At 37.5% G+C, this 19,955-nt stretch overlaps 1 protein-coding gene across 3 annotated transcripts in view; it reads right to left on the bottom strand.

The window, feature by feature from the left end:
* The window catches only part of PEX5L (peroxisomal biogenesis factor 5 like), a 314,349-nt gene that overhangs the window by 282,274 nt on the left and 12,120 nt on the right, over nt 1-19,955 (bottom strand). The window lies entirely within an intron of this gene.

The raw sequence follows: 19,955 nt of genomic DNA, 5'->3' as shown, positions 1-19,955 counted from the left end.
TTTGGAATTGCCCCACTCTCTCCTCACCAGCCTTCTGGCCTCCACTTTCACACTCTTCCCCAAATCCATTCTCCATTGCTGCAGTGCTGTATCCCTTGCTTACCCTCCATAGCTCCCCATTGCCCTCAGCACCAAGTCCATAATCTTCATCATGGCTCACAAAGCCTCATACCAAGTGGACCCTGCCCATTTGTCCTCTCTTATCCCTCATATTCAACTTGTGAGCCATGGCCACATTTTCATTGCTTTCTTTCTCCAGCCTCGGGGTGAGGGGGCATACTTTCCCCCTTCCCTCACTAACTCCAGCACATTGCTTAGGTCTCAGTGAGGATATTCTTCTAAAAAGCCCCTTCTGATCTTACATTCCCACTCAGGTAGGGTACAGGGCCCTTCCCTGTGCTTTAGCATGTATCTGCCTTCTCTAGGAGGCTCTGAAGCCCACAGCTGCCTCTGGCTTCTCAGTTCCTAGCACTTGTAAGGGATATGACAGATAATTGGAATGACATGTAATTATGATTTCACAGTATCCTGAGGATATTCACCTCACTTACAGAAAGAAGACCCCAGGAAAAGTGACTTAAAATTAATAATTATCATATTGTGGATGATTTTGTATTTCCATCTTTCTTTATAGACCCAATTATCTGCAATGATTATGTATGACTTTTATTATTAGAAAAAAAATCTTAATTTTTAATTGCCTTAAGTTTTGTTGAACTTCTCCAGTACTCTTGCCTGGAAAATCTCATGGACAGAGGAGCCTGGTGGGCTGCAGTCCATGGGATCGCTGAGAGTTGGACATGACTGAGAGACTTAACTTTCACTTTTCACTTTCATGCATTGGAGAAGGAAATGGCAACGCACTCCAGTGTTCTTGCCTGGAGAATCCCAGGGACGGGGGAGCCTGGTGGGCTGCCGTTTATGGGGTCGCACAGAGTCGGACACGACTGAAGCGACTTAGCAGCAGCAGCAGCAGTGAGTCTGTTTACCATTTTCCATTGGGAACTGCAGAACTGCCAGTATAGACTGATGACATTGAAAAATCTTAGCATCATTGGATGGGAAATATGATAACACATCCAAGTTTATGTCCTTGAAGAGTCTGAGAGCAGAATGAAAATTAATGAAATGCATTTTATGTTTTCTGTGGCATGTCAGCAGGTCTCTCTAAGGAAATTAACAGTTGAGGAAGGAATCATCCTTCTGATTCTGTGCTTCAATTAAGGGACAATGTATGTGACTTTAGGGCTGAGATTAGGCAAAGAAAGGAGACTCAAAATCTCCAAATCACAAGCATGCAGAGCTATTACTTTAATTAAAATTTAAAAAACAAATTAACAGATTATAGTTTCCAGAAAGCATGCTGGAAATTTAAATCTGGGAACTTATTTAAAAAAAAAAATAAACTATAGAAAGTAATCTGGCTTAATAGAGGCTAAACTCTTAAGTCATACAAGGATAGTCTTAAAAATACAAATAAAAATGTGCTCCATCTTAAATGACCTTACTGAAAAAATAAGACAAATCTTTCTATTAAATCCTTTTTTCTTTTGGGAGAGGAAACAAACCAATCACCCTGAAATCTGAATTGGGATTATTATGGTGATTTTGATCTTGCAATTGCAGTTATTTCGCCAAGGCTCTTATTTCATCCTTGTACTGTACTTACTACAATGTGCTTGCTACATGTAAACATCAGTGTGTTCTTTCTATTATTTTAAAACCATTTTACAGCATCAACATTGAGTACAAATGTGAATAAGGTATAATATATTCCTTTCAAGTAAGGTATCTGGGAGGTGAACACAAATAACAATAACCCACTTGTAAAAGTGCCATGAGAAAGGAAAGGATGAAGTGCTATGGGGATTCTGGGTGGAAAAGTCTCTGTCTTCTTTCTTAGCAGAGCCCTGGAGAAATGCTTTGCTGAAAGAAGAGTTGGCTCTGTAACCCCCTTGAGGACAGGACCATACCTCATTCATCTTTGTATTCTTTGCTGCTAACACTCCAATAAATGCTTGTTTAATAATATTGTACACAAGTGGGTGGACTCCGGAGCCAGATTTTCTGGGCTCAAATCCCATCTTTGCTGAGTTAGAGAATAAGCTGCTGGAAGTTAATTGTAATATACAGAAAATGTGTTTCTCCAAAATAAGATTTTGTTTTTGTCTTTGTTTTTAAATTATGAGGTAATGTTATATATGGTCTGTTCTCAGTAAGAAGAATAAGCTCCATTCATGGTAGGCATCCATACTTATACAGTGAGTTGTTCTTTAAAGAGATAATTATCCTATATTACTAAAAATCCAAACAAAGCAACAACTCTGATGTCTTACTGTATTGAACTATAATTTTAGAGTTGGAGGGATCCTTTGACCATTCTGTACATTAATTTCCTCTCTATTCAGGTGAGCAAACCAACTTATAGAGAGGATTCTAGTTAGAAGAAAGAAGGCAATGATAAGAAAGATTTGAAACAAACTGTTGGGACTTTTGTCTTGACACATAGACACAAGTAGTGTATAATATAAATAAAAATGTAGAATGAATAAGCAACACGTGAAATTATAGAAAAATATAACGGAGGTATTAGAGTTTAAGTTTACAGAGCCAGAAGAATAATGGCTAACAGTGGTTTAGACAACAAAAAGGCATGAGTAAATTGAGGAAAAAATATTATTTTCCATAAAATGCAAGAAGCAAAGACAATAATACCACCACCATGACTACCATGTCCTTAATTCTATCTTTCATTTTATTCTAGTATTTCTTTTATTTTTATTTTTTTTAAATTTTTTTAAAATTTTATTTTATTTTTAAACTTTACATAATTGTATTAGTTTTGCCAAATATCAAAATGAATCCGCCACAGGTATACATGTGTTCCCCATCCTGAACCCTCCTCCCTCCTCCCTCCCCATACCATCCCTCTGGGTTGTCCCAGTGCATCTCAAGGGCAACCCCAATGTTTAAAGAATCTGCCTGCCAATGCAGGAGATGCATGTTTGATCTCTGGGTCCGGAAGATCCTCTGGAGAGGGAAATGGCAACCCATCCAAAATTCTTGCCTTTGGAAATCTCATGGACAAAGGAGCCTGGGCTACAGTCCGTGGGGTCACCAAAGAGTCGGACATGACTTAGTGACTAAACAACAACAATCTCAATCTCTTCCCTAGGAAAATGTGAAAGGTCATACCACTGAGAGGAATGACTTTGACTGACAGTTAAATCATAGCATTCACAGTTTGACACTGTTATTTCTAATTCATAGTTTCATTGAGTTAGACAAGGCGGTGGTCCAAGTGATCAGATTGGTTAGTTTTCACAGCCTTGTCTAACTCAATGAAACTACGAATCATGCCGTGTAGGGCCACCCAAGACAGACGGGTCATGGTGGAGAGTTCTGACAAAACGTGGTCCACTAGAGAAGAGAATGGCAAACCACTTCAGTATTCTTGCCTTGAGAACCCCATGAACAGTATGAAAAGGCAAAAAGATAGGACACTGAAAGATGAACTCCCCAGGTCGGTAGGTGGCCAATATGCTACTGGAGATCAGTGGAGAAATAACTCCAGAAAGAATGAAGAGACAGAGTCAAAGCAAAAACAACAACCTGTTGTGGATGTGACTGGTGATAGAAGCAAGGTCCGATGCTGTAAAGAGCAGTATTGCATTAGGAACCTGGAATGTTAGGTCCATGAATCAAGGCAAATTGGAAGTGGTCAGACAGGAGATAGCAAGAGTGAACATCAACATTCTAGGAATCAGCGAACTAAAATGGGCTGGAATGGGTGAATTTAACTCAGATGACCATTATATCTACTACTGTGGGCAAGAATCCCTTAGAAGAAATGGAGTAGCCCTTATAGTCAACAAAAGAGTCCAAATAGCAGTACTTGGGTGCAATCTCAAAAACGACAGAATGATCTCTGTTCATTTCCAAGGCAAACCATTCAATATCACAGTAATCCAAGTCTATGCTCTGACCAGTAGTGCTGAAGAAGCTCAAGTTGAACAGTTTTATGAAGACCTACAAGATCTTTTAGAATTAACCCCCCAAAAAGATGTGCTTTTCATTAAGGGGAATGGAATGCAAAAGTAGGAAGTCAAGAAATGCCTGAAGTAACAGGCAAATTTGGCCTTGGAGTACAGAATGAACAAGGGCAAAGGCCAATAGAGTTTTGCAAAGAGAACACACTGATCATAGCAAACACCTTCTCCCAACAACACAAGAGGAGACTCTACACATGAACATCACCAGATGGTCAATACTGAAATCAGATTGATTATATTTTTTGCAGCCAAAGATAGAGAAGCTCTATATAGTCAGCAAAATAAGACCAGGAGCTGACTGTGTCTCAGATCATGAACTTCTTATTGCCAAATTCAGACTTAAATTGAAGAAATGGGGAAAATCACTAGACCATTCAGGTATGACCTAAATCAAACCCCTTGCAATTATACAGTGGTAGTGAGAAATTGATTCAAAGGATTAGTGAGAAATAGATTCAAGGCACTCTGATAGAGACAGTGCCTGAAGAACTATGGACAGAGGTTCATGACATTGTACAGGAGGCAGTGATCAAGACCATCCCCAAGAAAAAGAAATGCAAAAAGGCAAAATGGTTGTCTGAGGAGGCCTTACAAATAGCTGTGAAAAGAGAAGTGAAAGGCAAAAGAGAAAAGGAAAGATACACCTATTTGAATGCAGAGTTCCAAAGAATAGCAAGGAGAGATAAGAAAGCCTTCCTCTGAGATCAATGGCAAGAAATAGAAGAAAACAATAGAATAGGAAACACTAGAGATCTCTTCAAGAAATGAGAGATACCAAGGGAACATTTCATGCAAAGATGGGCACAATAAAGGACAGAAATGGTATGGACCTAACAGAAGCAGAAGATATTAAGAAGAGGTGGCAAGAATACACAGAAGAACTGTACAAAAAAGATCTTCACAACCCAGATAATCACGATGGTATGATCACTCACCTAGAGGCAGACATCCTGGAATGCAAAGTCAAGTGGGCCTTAAGAAGTATCATTATGAATAAAGCTAATGGAGGTGATGCAATTCCAGTTGAGCTATTTCAAATCCTGGAAGATGATGCTGTGAATGTGCTGCACTCCATATGCCAGCCAATTTGGAAAACTCAGCAGTGGCCACAGGACTGGAAAACATCAGTTTTCATTTCAATCCCAAGGGAAGGCAATGTCAAGAATGTTCAAACTGCAGCACAATTTCACTCATCTCACACAGTAGCAAAGTAATGCTCAAAATTCTCAAAGTTAGGCTTCAACAGTACATGAACTGTGAATTTCCAAATGTTCAAGCTGGATTAGAAAAGGCACAGGAACCAGAGAGCAAACTGCCAACATCTGTTGGATCATCGAAAAAGCAAGAGAGATCCAGAAAAACATCTATTTCTGCTTTATTGACTATGCCAAAGCCTTTGACTGTGTGGATCACAACAAACTGTGGAAAATTCTTCAAGAGATGGGAATACCAGACCACCTGACCTGCCTCTTGAGAGATCTGTATGCAGTTCAGAAAGCAACAGTTAGAACTAGAGATGGAACAGGCTGGTTCCAAATAGAGAAAAGAGTACTTTAAGGCTGTATATTGTCACCCTGCTCATTTAACTTATATGCAGAGTACATCATGAGAAACGCTGGGCTGGATGAAGCACAAGCTGGAATCAAGATTGCCGGGAGAAATATCAGTAACCTCAGATATGCAGATGACGCCACCTTTATGGAAGAAAGAGAAGAACTAAAGAGCCTTTTGATGAAAGTGAAAGAGGAGAATGAAAATTTGGCTTAAAACTCAACATTCAGAAAACTAAGATCATGGCATCTGGTCCCATCACTTCATGGAAAATAGATGGGGAAACAGTGGAAACAGTATCAGACTTTATTTTTTGGGGCTCCAAAATCACTGCAAATGGTGATTGCAGCCATGAAATTAAAAGATGCTTGCTCCTTGGAAGAAAAGTTATGACCAACCTAGACAGCGTATTAAAAAGCAGAGACATTTCTTTGCCAACAAAGGTCAGTGTAGTCAAAGCTATGGTTTTCCAGTAGTCATGTATGGATGTGAGAGTTGTCCTATAAAGAAAGCTGAGTGCTGAAGAATTGATGCTTTTGATCTGTGACGTTGGAAAAGACTCTTGAGAGTCCCTTGGACTGCAAGGAGATCCAACCAGTCCATCCTAAAGGAAATCAGTCCTGGATATTCATTAGAAGAACTGATGCTGAAGCTGAAACTCCAATCCTTTGGCCACCTGATATAAAGAGCTGACTCATTTGAAAAGACCCTGATGCTGGGAAAAGTTGAAGATGGAAGGAGAAGGGGATGACAGAGGATGAGATGGTTGGATGGCATCACCAACTCAATGGACATGAGTTTGAGTAAACTCTGGGAGTTTGTGATGGACACAGAGGCCTGGTGTGCTGCAGTCCATGGGGCTACAAAGAGTCAGACATGACTGAGTGACTGAACTGAATTGAACTAAACAGTTTTTACAAATATAAGTAATTTTGCACTTACCATCTGGGTTGTTTTTTTTTTGTCAATCGATATCTAAACCAATGGGACTCCTGAAGAATAAAGCACCTCTGATTCATGAAGAAAATTACTTAAGATCTTATTACTAAAATTTTTACTGTAGAATGAGTAATATTTATCAACATGTATATTTATATAAATATATGTTTATATATGAAGCTATTTTTCCACAATGAAATTTTATACTGGGTTAACTTCTATAAAAGATTTTCTCTAGTGGGTAAATTACTGTGTTGTGATAAAAGGAAAAAAATTCTGTTTATACATTTGAGACTAAGATTTTGTATTGAGGGAATTGGGAGAATATTCTACCACTAGATTTTTGACTTATGAATAGCTTTAAGTGGCAGTTTCTATTGAAATTCAACATTTACTTATCCCCAGGCAGAAATATCTTTAATAATTTTCTCTCTGCTGTTTTGGGAAAGGGACATTTTTCCCTACATAACATCTAGGGTATGAAATAACACCAAAAAAATAAAAAAGGAAAAAGAATATGTGGATTATTCTTAGTAATATGGATTACTAATTCAGGCCCCAGGATACCGTCACAGACTTCTCTTCCCTTACACATTTCTCAAATGTGTTTTAAACCTGTGGTTAGTAAAAAGCTACCGTTTTCAACCAAGAAAAAAGTTTTAAACTATTATATTTGATTGGGAACTGTTTTTTGATACTTACTATAAAACAGTGTAAATATGGTCTACTAATTTACTCTCAAACTGAGTGTACTGCTTTTGTAAGTCATGTGCAACTAAGCCATATTTTTAAATGCTTATTTTCCATGTACTTCACATTTAATTATACTGCCTTGTGAAAATTCTTGAACTATTTTTTTTATTTAATTTAAGTTGGATTTTGCTATGTAAGGTTTCTTGTGTCTTTTTACATAAATTAAAACTCTCTAAGGAGAGGGAGTATCATAGAGCTTTGTTTTTATAAAAAGAGGTGGTCAAAAATATTTGATAATGAATGAATGAGCATTTACTTCTATCAGCATGACTTAGGTACACACCTTCAGAAATGTTTAGTTTAAGAGAAAAGAATCAGGTTTCAAAATAAAGAAAAAGTAAGATGAAAAATGAAGACTTGGGGTGGGTGGATATCAGATTTGCTGAAGAGATCTATTTCTTATCCTGCTATGTTTCTCAGATTTTATTTTAGCATCCACAGCTTGAAAATCAGATAAGATTTCCTAGGAATGTGGCCAGGAAATAAATTGGATTTCAGTCATTTACATTTATTATGGTTGTACAATGCGTCAGGCACTGTATGGAACATATACATTCCACAAGAATGTCCTTTTCCTCCAAAGGCTGTGTTCTGATTTCACACCTACATACCATATACTTAATCTGAATAAAAACAAAACATATGTTCTAACTGCTGTTGTGAGTGGTTTTATACTTGCCGTTTTCCCATCATTTAGTAGGTCTGTGTTAACCTTATTATTAAATGGGCTGGAGTTGTTTTGGCCTGTGTGTAGTTCATGCAAGCATATTCTAAAGGAAATAACACTAATCGTAGGATTGGGAAGCTAGTCTTGGATTTGCCACTAATCAGCTGTAACTAACAATGACCAGAAATGCCAAGGAACTAACAATCTGTGCCTCTGTTAGTGACATGACTTGTCCTTCTGACTTGACAACAATATCATGAACATACACTATGATATAAATCAGAACATGATTTTCTTTTTTTAGTAAAAAGTTTCAGTTAAAGACAATGCAAACATTTGTGACTGTGCAGCTCTTTCCAAACTCGTCTTTTGTTTGGTCTGTTTTTAGGAGGAGAAGGAGAAGATCTTCAGTTGGCCTGGAGACCTTGTTCTCTGGGATAGGAGAGCACTGCCGCTCTGAACAGCAGCAGTCACCTTACAGAAGGCTTGAGGTACAGCATTTAGACCATTGGCAGCAAGCTTGTCCTCCACGCCTGCCTGCCTGTCCTGGCTGGTGACATCTAGCTGCTCTGCTTCTCAAAGGGCTCCCCCTGCCTCTGGAAGACTCTTGGAAATTGTTGCAGATTCAGTCCATTCAAGTTGTCTGGGATTTCTCTTGTGATTCAGGACAGCAGAGCTGTTTCTGGGTTGCCCTTTTAAAAAGGAATTTGGAGCCACAGAGATCAGTGTAACTAACACATATTATGGTCAGGAATGAATGGTCAATAAGAAGAAAGCATTTCTTTGAGCTCTGTGTATTTGGTGTCTATTTTAATTGTATGTATGAAGGGGTGGGAAGTGAGAAGGAAGAAGCAACAAATAATTTTTCCCCTACTAACTGGGGTAGCATCTTGTAAGCTGTGGAGAGGGCCTGAGAATGGATTGAATAGGCCATTTAAAACCACATGGAGTTGGGAATAAAGTTAAGAATTTGAACTCTCAGTCTCCTGATTTTAGTTTCTTTATGTGGATTGTAATTCAGTTGTACAATTATGCTAACTTAAAGGATGTATGAATAAATGCATATTCATCCCATTGGATCAGCTTTTTTGGTTCTCTAATAAATCAACATTATTAAAAAAAAACTTCCACTCCTCCAGATATTAAACTTGCTAGCTTCCTATAAAAGAGAATCCTTAGCGCTTAGATCAGTAGTTTCTGATCTCTACTTTTGATTAACAAGGTCTCCTCATTCTAAATTTTCAGAATGATCAGCATAGTTTTAAGGTCTAGTTTCCCATTTTTATTTATCATACGTGTCCCTATAGTTCCCTCTACCAAAGGCAGTTTATATAGTCTCTGCAGCTGTATCAGATGAGCAGCACACCAATATCTGTATTTCTTTGGGGCTCACTGAAGAAATGAAATAGATAAAAGGAAATAGAAATACGTCTCACTTCAATTAACTGAATCCATCAATTGGTTTGAGGGTATAATTTCCATTATGATAATCTTATTGTAGACTTTTTTAAAAGGCGGAGTGCTTGTCTCTGTTTTAACGAGATACTGTTTTAACTGGATACTGGCAGCAACCCCTTTTAACTCTCAATAATATAAAGATATTTCTTAAGCAGAGAATCCAGTGTTAAAATTTGGCAACAAACCTGTGTTCTTGTCAAAAGTCAGAAATCACAAAATCAAGCTGTCTTATTACATACTTTAGCTTTCTACTTTGAGATGCTCAGAGAGGTTCAATAACTTGTCCAAGGTCACACAGGTAGATTAATACCTCACTCAAAAATTTTTCCTAGGTCTTTGAAACCATAAGGAAAATATGAAGATCATCTACGTAGTCAAATAATGCTGTGACATTAATTTCACTCATGATAGTATAATTCATGGGGATAAAAACATATTATTATTTCATGTATTAAGCACATTATACAATTAACTGACAAAAGAAAAATTCAAATCCACGTGACTAAATGCTACAACCAAGTAGAAAAAAACAGACTAAATATAATACTAGTCTAATGTTATGGTAAATTTGGATCAATAGATTTTTCCTCCCCAAACCCAATTTCATTTATTGAAATTGTTTTTTATTGTATTAAATAATATATCAAAATGCTAATTTACTAAATTTTAGTTTAGAGTTATAAAATAATAGTTCAAGGAAAGATTAAGATTCTATTAATCTTTCTGTAGATGAGAAAATTGGGAGTCACAGAGATTAAGAGGTGTTCCCCATATCACTCACTAGTCAGGGCAGAAAGAGGCCTGAGATCCAATTCTTGGCCTACTGACTCATATTATTTCTTTGGTTCCTCACACCTTCCCCCTCCCATTTTGTTATTAATCAAACAGGAATGTGAATGTATCACTCAGGATTAATTGGTTTTTAAAGGGACTATTCTATTTTCAGAATTTAATTTAATTCTATCTTCAAAGAGCCCAGATAAGATTCTCAATCTATAGTGGTCTATAGGCATCTCCAGAAGTTTAACTCAAGCCAACTGGATTAATTCAAGCTAATTAAAAGATGAATTATGATTCATTTAATCCAACATGTACTGTTCACCCACCATGAGCAGATTCTGTGCTAAGTGTGTTAAAAAGATGAACAAGATACAGTCAAGAGAACTCACTAGAAAGCAGTGTGAGAGGATGTGAGACAGAGTCTGCACAGGTGCAGGTAGGTGCTAGGAGAGCAAAGAGGAGGGCATCTACCTCAGCCCTGGAGACTCAGGGAGAGTCCTTGTAGGAAATAACCTTTAACTTCTTTAACTGAATATTGAAGGGTGAGCAAGGATTAACCAAGTAGATGAAACAGTAGGTGTTCTGTTAAAGAGAACATCATTAGAAAAGGCCAGAGGTATGGAAGCATGCGTGAAGTTTGAGGAAATACCAAAGTTGGGCAAAACAAGACAAGGGTGCTTATGGGCAGATTGTAGATGAGAAGACCAGATAAGAAGACCTCACAGGTCACATCTTCTTTTGGAGCTTAGTGTTTTCCACATATCAGTGTACACGAAATTCACCTGCAGAGTGTTAAAATGCAGATTCTCAGATCTCATCTTCATGGAGCATGATTCAGTGGCTGTAGTAGTTTCCAGTTATCTGTATTTTTAACAAATATTCTAGATAAGTGCATTCTTCTTGGAAAAATGCTGTTATAGATGACGGTATACCTTTAAAGGCGTTTAAATGTAACAAACATTCTAGATAACTTTTCTAGAGAAGACTGCACTTGGAAAAATGCTGTTACAGATGATGGTGTACCTTGAAAGGAGTTTAAATATAAAGGTGATATCATGAAATTAATGCTGTAGCAAAGAGGGTGGTGAGATATATGTGACCCTGGCAGCAAAGGGACTAGTTGAGGAGTCAGAGTGACTCTTCAGATAAAGACAATAGAGTTCTCTAAGATGGTGACTATGTGGACGGAGAGACAAGGCAGATACAAGAGCATTAGGGAGTAAGTGCTGGAGCATTTAGATTTAATTTGGGGAGTGAGAGAGAAAGAAGACCAGATGAGGGAGAAAGAGGAGAGGATGGTTCCCAGGTTTCCAACACAGGTAATTGAGGAGGTGGTGGCATTATTAAATGATCCAGGAAATCAAAAGAGGCAGGCTTTATTGGAGGTTATTGGTGGTGATAATGAATCCAGTTTGGAACATGTTGACTTTGAGTTGGATTAGGTAGAGTTGGTCAGGTAGTGGTTCTGGTATTTAGTTGGAAAGAAATAATTGGTTTGTAGATACACATTTAGGCTAAGCACAAATGCCAGATTAACTATGTTTTCAGCTTAGTTACTTTAATACTTCTTTACCTGAAAACAGACTATTTAAACATTTATTAAAGATGACAGAATTATGTGCAGAACAAGCCATAGGTAAAATAATAATTTTCGAGAAGCTAGGTACAGAATGTACTGTGTTGTGCTTAGTCACTCAATCACGTCTGACTCTTAGCGACCCCATGGACTGTAGCCTGCCAGGATCTTCTGTCCATGGGGATTCTCCAGGCAAGAATACTGGAGTGGGTTGCTATGCCCTCCTCCAGGGGATCTTCCCAATCCATGGATCAAACCCAGATCTCCCTTATTGCAGGAGGATTCTTTACTGTCTGAGCCACAAGGGAAGCCCAAGAATACTGGAATGGGTAGCCTATCCCTTATCCAGAGGAACTTCCTGACCCAAGAATTGAACTGGGGCCTCCTGCATTGCAGGCAGATTCTTTACCAGCTGAGGTACCGGGAAAGCCCAGGAACAGAATATTTTTACTTTAATTTTTAACTAGGTGATTAGTTAGATTAGTGCTTCCTTGATATAACACAGAACATTTACATTTTTTTCTTATTGATTCTGAAACCAGGACATGATCACATGAATGTGCTAGAAGTCAATCCCTGAAAAAATTAATTTTGACAAAATCAGCTAAAAAGAAAACATAATTTTTATTTTGGTACTTTAAATTTTATATTATGTTAGTTGATCAATACTATTACATTATGATTTTTACAATGTTATTTCTTGACCTTCCACTCCTAAAGCAATGGAAAGTTTAAAATTAATTTAAAGAAATCAGGGAATGGTGGTTCCATGTTAAGTAGATATTTTAACTTCAGTTAAATTAGTACAACCTATACGTAATTCTAATAATCTTGATCCTGCCACTGAGGAGTTCTCTTTCAAAAAAAGCTTGTATTTTCTCTTTCCTTGCAAAAAATGAATCTCTAGGAGCAGAAGAAATTAAGAGAGCTCCCCCAAATAAGTAGTGATGTGTTTAACAGTGGTTAAAGTCTTAAAGTAAGAATTTTTATAAGAGCAAAGTACAAAATAAAACATAAAAGTAAAATATTTAGGTGAGTTACAAATTTTAAGGGTGGGAGGACATTTAGATTTAATTTGTACATTTGACCCAAGATTTTGCTTCTACTCATACAGCACAGAGTGACTCTACATTGGATTTTTATGCTTGAGTTAATCCCATTGCCTTACTATTTTCCTGGCTTCCTGGGTATTTCTGATTCTAGGGAGGCTTTCTGCACAAAAAGATTGATGTCTCACAGCTGTTTGTACTCCACTAGGAGAGTACACCCATCATAGACAAAGGTAGTCTCAAGGGACTAAGTTAATATATACAGATGTTGAGTTCAGAGAATTGACAGAGCTGTATGGATTTAGTATCTGTCTTGCATAAACGTCAGGAAGAATGCATTAGAGATTTCTACCCTCTAAGGCCATGCAATGCTCCAGAAAACTTGTGAAATCCTTTTGTTCCCTGTTAGTTGAGTCATTCTGCAATAGTTGAGTTACTGATATGGAGATGTGGCCTGAATTTACTATGTGGGCTCAAGAAAGAGAGTAAAAATGTGAAGACTCAGATTCTGGTCTTCAGTCTCCAAGCGATTTGATGTAGAAGCTTGGGTGAGACAGTCAAAGCCTGTGAGCTGCATTCTCCTTATCAGCATGACAAAGATAAACTAACCATCCTTTGCCAACCTCACTGAAGCATTTTAGAGATTAACTTTTATGAGGCACTCACAAAAAGTGACTATTGTAGTAGAAATAATCAGTATTCTATCACAGCTGACAATTCTGCCATATTGGGGGTGGCTTTGTCAAAAAATATCTCTTGTTATTTTCAGAATGGGGAGGAGAAGTAGAGCAGGATTCTCCCAAGAAGCACTCCTTTAAAGAATTATGAGAGGTTGATCTTTGGTTTCATAGGAAATAACAAGTATCTTGATGTTAGGAAAGCTTTTGAATTTATTTCCCATGATATGGTTATTAGTAAACTGGAAAAATCTGCCCCTATCAAACCCTTAGAGATGCACTGGATCATTAATTAAGAGCCTGAAAATAATAGAATCCTAGAGCTGGAAGGAAAGCCAGAAATAGTCTAAGCCAACCATTTTGCAGAAAGACTAGCAAACTCACATCCAATCTGTGTTTGATTATCTTTGGTAAAATTGAATTCATTTCTCTACTTTTCATTATGCACCCCCCCCCCACCCTGCCCCCACACACATACATTTGGTTGCACATATTGATTGTCCAAGGATACCTGAATCAGGGAGCACAAGTCAGGTCTGAAACTCAACCCTCTAACTCCACTTGCCAAATCATGTGCCTGGGTGTGGGATTGTGTCCTCCAGGGAAAAGGAGAGTGTTTATGTATTCAGCCCACTCAGAGGTTCTCTTTTATAATTTGCCCAGAGATGGTACACGTCATTGTCATAGTTATTTCCTCTCTCCTATTAGAGAGAACTTTGACATGTGATTTTTGAATCTGTGTCTCTGAATCAGAAGAAATATTCCTTCAAAACTCAGGCTCCCATATCAGACTAACTATGGAAGACATAATAAGATATCTGTATGTAGACAGGCTCACAAAATAGATATGTCTCTTGGATGATCATTGTGAGTGTGGCTCCATCCTTGGATTCCTGGAAAATGGGTCTCTGTGTGTGTGTGTATGTGCATCTGGAAAGGTTAGGGCTAGAGGCGTAAGCAAAACTTATAACTGGGTATAAACAAGATGTCCTTGTAGAACAGTTTTAATGATGATGTTCTGTTGTCTCAGCAGTCTCAGGGATGTATGTGTTAGCACTGTTACCAAAATCACTGTTGACAACTAGCTGAAGTGCTAAGGAGGTGCCTAGAACACTAGAGGCATGGATTCTAATTCCAAGTGACCTTGGCTAGTTAGAGATATAGATAGAAACCATTAGGAGAATCTATTATGTTTCTAAATCTGCAGCCCCAAACTGTCTGAGGCTTTACAAATTTGAACCCATTAAACTGCATAGACTACTTTGACAGCGAAGTGTTGCTTAATTACAGTGGCAATCTAATTATAAGGTTTATAAGGTTTCCCTGTAATTGATTCTCTTTCAACTGTGTGGAAACTTCACTTGATATGCGTTCCTCCCTGAAACTCATGGGAATAAACCAGTTTCTGGGGCCACTGTGTCTTAGAATCAGAAAGACCATGCCAATTGCACTTTGGAGTCCTTATTCAGGATAGTAAAGGACTCTTCTGAATATTTCAATTATTCATTGTTTCATTGTTTCATTCATTCATTCACCAATTCATTCTTTCATTCATTCAATAAAAACTACATTAATATATATGTACCTAGCACTACTAGTCTCCAGGGATATAAAAATGTACTGCATATATAGTCACTGCTACAGATGGGTTTACAAACAGTTGGGGAGACAAAAATAAATAATTAAAGCTAAATGTTAATTATGGTATTAGTGATGGATATAAGATGCTAAGTAAGCATTAAGAAAGACATTCCTAATTCTTCACTGTGTGTGGGGGAAGTGGGAGGGTGGTGGTGCAGGCACAGGGCAGCACTCACAAGGAGATAACATTTGGGTGGAATATAAAGGATGAGGAAATATTCAGTGTACAGAAGGCGAGAGTTCTGTTATGTGGAAATGAAAAAAAAAAATCCAGAACTGTGAGAGAAGAAGAAAATCAAGCATCTGTCACCATTGTAAACAACCAAATATAATAGGCACTGCTGTGGCTAAACTCCTTCTTCCACATATAATATATATGAAACACTTTTCTATTTCTGTAAAACATAAAAGCTATCCTACCAAATGACCAAAGGCATTTTTCACAGAACTAGAACTTCCCTGGCTTCAGACTATACTAAAAAGCTATAGTATACTCAAGTACTGGTTTGTCTCCTGAGAAATCTGTGTGTGGGTCTAAGCAACAGTTAGAACTGGACATGGAACAACAAACTGGTTCAAAATTGAGAAAGGGGTATGTCAAGACTGTATACTGTTACCCTGTTTATTTAACTTATATGCAGAGTATATCATGTGAAATGCTGGGCTGAATGAATCATAAGCTGGAAACAAGATTGCCAGGGGAAATATCAACAATCTCAGATAGGCAAATGATACCACTTCAATGACAGAAAGCAAAGAGAAACTAAAGAGATTTTTGATGAGGGTGAAAGAGGAGAGTGAAAAAGATGGCTTAAAACTCTACATTCAAAAAATTAAGATCATGGCATCTCGTCCCATCACTTCATGGCAAATAAAAGGGGAAAAGTGGAAGCAATGACTGATTTTATTTTACTGGACTCTAAAATCACAGTGGAAGTGACTGCAGCCATGAAATTAAAAGATGCTTGCACCTTGGAAGGAAAGCTATGACAAACCTAGACAGCATATTAAAAAACAGAGACATCACTTTGCTGACAAAGGTCCATATAGTCAAAGCCATGGTTTTTCCAGTAGTCATGTATGGATGTGAGAGTTGGACCATAAAGAAAGCTGAGCACTGAGGAATTGATGCTTTTGAACTGTGGTGTTGGAGAAGACTCTTGAGAGTGCCTTGGACTGCAAGGAGATTAAACCAGTCATCCTAAAGGAAATGAGTCCTGAATATTCATTGGAAGGACTGATGCTAAAGCTCCAATACTTTGGCCACCTGATGTGAAAAGCTGACTCATTGGAAAAGACCCTGATGCTGGAAAAGATTGAAGGCAGGAGCAGAAGGGACCGACACAGGATGAGATGGTTGGATGGCATCACTGACTCAAAGGACATGAGTTTGAGCAAACTCCAGGAGATGGTGAAGGACAGGGAAACCTGGTGTGCTGCAGTCCATGGGGTTGCAAAGAGTTGGACACGACTTAGCAACTAAACAATAGCAACATGGTACTGGCACAAAAACAGAAACATAGATCAATGAAACAGGATAGAAAGCCCAGAAAACAACCCATGCGCTTATGGTCAGTTAATCCATGATACTGTGGAGAACACTCTGGACATTTCTTAAAAAACTAGAAAATGGTTACCATATGATCCAACAATCCCACACCTGGGCATATAGTCAGGAAAGATGAAAACTCTATTTTGAAAAGATATATGCACTCCAATGTTCATAGCAGCACTATTTACAATAGCCAAGACATGGCAGCAACCTAAATGTCCATTGATAAATGAATGGATAAAGAAGTGTGGTGTATACAGACAATAGAATATTACTCAGCATAAAAAGAATGAAATAATGCCATTTATAGAAACATGGATGGACCTAGAGATTAGCATACTAAGTGAGGTAAGTCAGACAAATATATGGTATCACTTATATGTGGAATCTAAAATATGACGCAAATGAACCTATCTATGAAGCAGAAACACAATCACATACATAGAAAATAGACTGGTGGTTGCCAAGGGGGAGGAGGTTGGAGGAGGAGTGAAATGGCAGGTTGGGGTTAGCAGATGTAAGCTTTTATATATAGGATAAATAAACCATAAGGTCCTACTGTATAGCACAGAGAACTATATTTAATATCCTATGATAAACTATCATGGAAAAGAATATTAAAAAAGAATGTAGATATAAGTATAACTGAATAACTTTATTGTATGGCAGAAATTAATACACAGTAAATCAACTATACTTCAATAAAATATACTGGTTAAAAATTGATACAAATGAACTTATTTAAAAAACAAACTTGCAGACATAGAAAATAAACTTTATGGTTACCAAAGTGGAAACTGGGGGGTTAAATTAGGAGTTTGGGATTAATGGATATATACTACTATATATAAAATACACAAACAACAAGGACCTACAGTATAGCCCAGGGAACTATATGCAATATCTTATAATAATCTATAATGAAAAAGAATCTAAAAAGAATAAAATATGTATAATATATCACCACTTTGCTGCATACCTGAAACTAAAACAATGTTGTAAATCAACTGCATTTCAATTAAAAAAAAATAAGAGTAAATCCTTAAAAAATCATCACAACATATGGGTACATTTATTATATTCTTGCCACAGACGGGGAAAGTGAGGTTTAGTGAGGATAAGTCATAAGAGCAAGATCTCACAGATAATATATGGTAAAGCAGGATTTGAAAGTGATGTCTGACCTTGAGCCCAAGCTCTTTGGCAGTCTGTTTCTGTAGTCTCTTCAAATGTAAGGAATCATGAAGCAATGTCTGATGCATGCCATCAAAGCCTTTCAGCATCCTTTCCCCACCCCTCTCATTTTTGGGGAAGGCAATTAATTACAGAAATCTAAGCCATCAAGATCTAGATCTCAGTTTCCTCAAAGGTGAAACGACAAAGTTGTGCTATGTGAACTCTAAAGACCTTTATATCTCCAAGATTCTGTTTTAATTTAATCTTGCCCCAAGCTTTATTTTAAGAAGTGTTTTAAGAACACTTTGTTTTTGTGTTATATAAATCTTCCAAAAGACTTACATACTAGATTGCATATCAGTATTAATGACTCAAATGCATAGGGCATCTAGATTATAATCATTATTTGGATGACTATGAAACAATAATGTGTCCAGTTTTTCACATTAAATTCCTACATATGAAGAAAAAGAGTTCTTATAACTAAAGTACAGGATATGTATTTTAATTCCCTGATCAATTACCAAATTCTTCACAGAGCTCTTTCTAATTTCTCAAAAAAATAGAAGTGAGCAGTAGATAGACCCTGATGAGGGGTCATTCTGCTCTTCGTTGCTGCACGGTTTAATAAACCAATATATTCTAGCTTTATTGTATTCTCCTTTGCTGTATTCTCCTACATGTAATGGCTGCTGCTGCTGCTGCTAAGTTGCTTCAGTCGTGTTCGACTCTGTGCAACCCCATAGATGGCAGCCCACCAGGCTCCCCTGTTCCTGGGATTCTCCAGGCAAGAATAATGGAGTGGGTTGCCATTTCCTTCTCCAATGCATGCATGCATTGAGTCACATCTGACTCTATGACACCCTTTGGACAGCAGCCCACCAGGCTCCTCTGTTCATGGGATTCTCTAGGCAAGAATATTGGAGTGGGTTGCCATTTCCTTCTCCCATGTAAAGGTAGATAGTGCCAAATAAGCACAGGGCTTAAAGAGAATTATTTTTTTTATTTCTTATTCTTAAAGGACAACTAAACTCTAGTTAAGATAGAGAGGTGTCTATTTTACTTTTAAACAACATCTATAACATGTTATACTGAACACTGGCTTTTTAATTTTTTAACTTTCTCAAATGTACATTCTATATTTGGGAAACTGTCAACTTTTGGAATCTTGGTGGTAAGCAGACATGCACTTTCCCAGAATACCTTGCAGACAGCATACGGAAGTGTAATCTCAGCTCTACCAACCAGCATCACCTGAGCCCACTATAAATGGAGACCCGGGGGCACACAGTCATGGGAGAACATTCATCCTGGCAGTGGGTGGCAGCAGCTGAAGCTCCAGCATGGGGTTTTCATGGTCCTTCCATCCAGAGTCTAGTTCCAGGAGTGTTTTTCAAAAATATTTAAAAAACCTTTTTACTTTGAAATAATCGCAAGCCTACAGAAAAATTGTAAGTATTCTTGTAATACTTATGTATTTTGTAATACCATTGTAAGTTCAATGGACTCTCATAATACCCTTTTCCCAGACTTACCAGTTTCTAACATTATGCTATATTTGTGCTTTTTCTCTCTCTTTATATAGGCAATTATATTTAATATCATGCATATTATTATTTTCATTATTCCAAATCACTTGAGAGTAGGCTACCTGCACTATGCCCCTATAACCCTTCATATTGCAGCATGTATTTCATACGAACAAAGATATTCTCCTGCCACAGTTATCATATATCAATCAATATATATGACACTAACACCAATCTAACCTCCAGACCATATTCAAGTTTCAATTGTGCCAACACTGTGCTTTATGACAATTTTGTTTCCCACACCAAGATCCAGTCCACGATCACATATTGCATTTCTCAGGTCTCCTTTTAATTTGTAAACATCTCAGTTTTTCTTTGTTACTCATGACACTGACATTTAAAAAAAAAACATAATCTGCTACTTTTTATAGAATATCCCTCATTTTGGGTTTATCTGAGATTTTTTCATGATTAGATGCAAGTTTTGCATCCTCACAGGAGTGATGTGTCCTTCTCCGGGCATTGCATCCAGAGATGGACATTCCATTGATC

Source organism: Bos indicus x Bos taurus, chromosome 1, assembly GCF_003369695.1.
Source record: "Bos indicus x Bos taurus breed Angus x Brahman F1 hybrid chromosome 1, Bos_hybrid_MaternalHap_v2.0, whole genome shotgun sequence".
Classification (NCBI taxonomy): domain Eukaryota; kingdom Metazoa; phylum Chordata; class Mammalia; order Artiodactyla; family Bovidae; genus Bos; species Bos indicus x Bos taurus.
This window is presented reverse-complemented; position numbering and strand designations above follow the sequence as displayed.